Source organism: Rousettus aegyptiacus, unplaced genomic scaffold (genome assembly GCF_014176215.1).
Source record: "Rousettus aegyptiacus isolate mRouAeg1 unplaced genomic scaffold, mRouAeg1.p scaffold_m13_p_12, whole genome shotgun sequence".
Lineage (NCBI taxonomy): Eukaryota > Metazoa > Chordata > Mammalia > Chiroptera > Pteropodidae > Rousettus > Rousettus aegyptiacus.
The window spans coordinates 34,707,734-34,708,554 of NW_023416287.1; the positions used below are offsets into that span (position 1 = coordinate 34,707,734).

The 821-nt window shown below is 44.2% G+C and overlaps 1 pseudogene; it reads right to left on the reverse strand.

The window, feature by feature from the left end:
- Positions 1–489: 489 nt before the first annotated feature.
- Positions 490–608, reverse strand: LOC118610342 (annotated as a pseudogene).
- Positions 609–821: the final 213 nt, after the last annotated feature.

Sequence of the window (821 nt, forward strand, 5' to 3'; positions counted from 1 at the left end):
CTGACTTCAGCCCATTAGGTAATTCCACAGCTGCAGCCTATGAGCCCCAAGTCCCTGCTGCTTGTGGTTGTATGATGTCAGCTGCACTATGAAACATCTGGGAAAGAGCAGAGGCTTAATTGTTGTAATAAAGAAGCTCTAAAAAATGGCATCCAAAATAAGAGATTTTTTTTCTCTCATGTCAACATTCTAGCTCTTTTAGGATGACAGGGTAATTCTGAGTCACATAGTTACCCAGAGACAGGTTTTCTTTCTATTTTGTGGCTCTGCCATCCCCTAAGATGTTATTCTTGTCTGCATGGTCAAAGATGAGTCCTTCCCATCTCCACATTCAAGCATAAGAGAAAGGGCAAAAGCAAAAGTCTGCAGCAAGTGGCTCATCCTATGTGGGAGATACCAGAAAATTGCTAACCTCCTTCAATACTGCCTACTTCCCACTGGCCCAATATGAGAGGCTGGGAAATGCAGCCCTTTTTTTTTTTTTTTAAATGCCTACGGCACCTGGTATTCCAAGGTGGTCTCCCATCCAAGTACTAACCAGGCCCGACCCTGCTTGGCTTCCAAGATCAGATGAGATCAGGCACATTCAGGGTGACACAGATGTAGACCGAAATGCAGCTTCTTGTAAGGCAGCCCTATATCCAGGAAAATTAAGATGAGATTTGAGAGGACAACTTGCAGGCTGCCCCAGAGCACTACACAATCTTCTAATGATTTAGAAAAACAAAGGCTTCATTTTTCTCTCATGCTACATGTCCATACCAGGTAGCTAGAGGCTTGCTCCAGGTTGGTGTTGTCCTCATCTTTTGACCCAGGTTGAA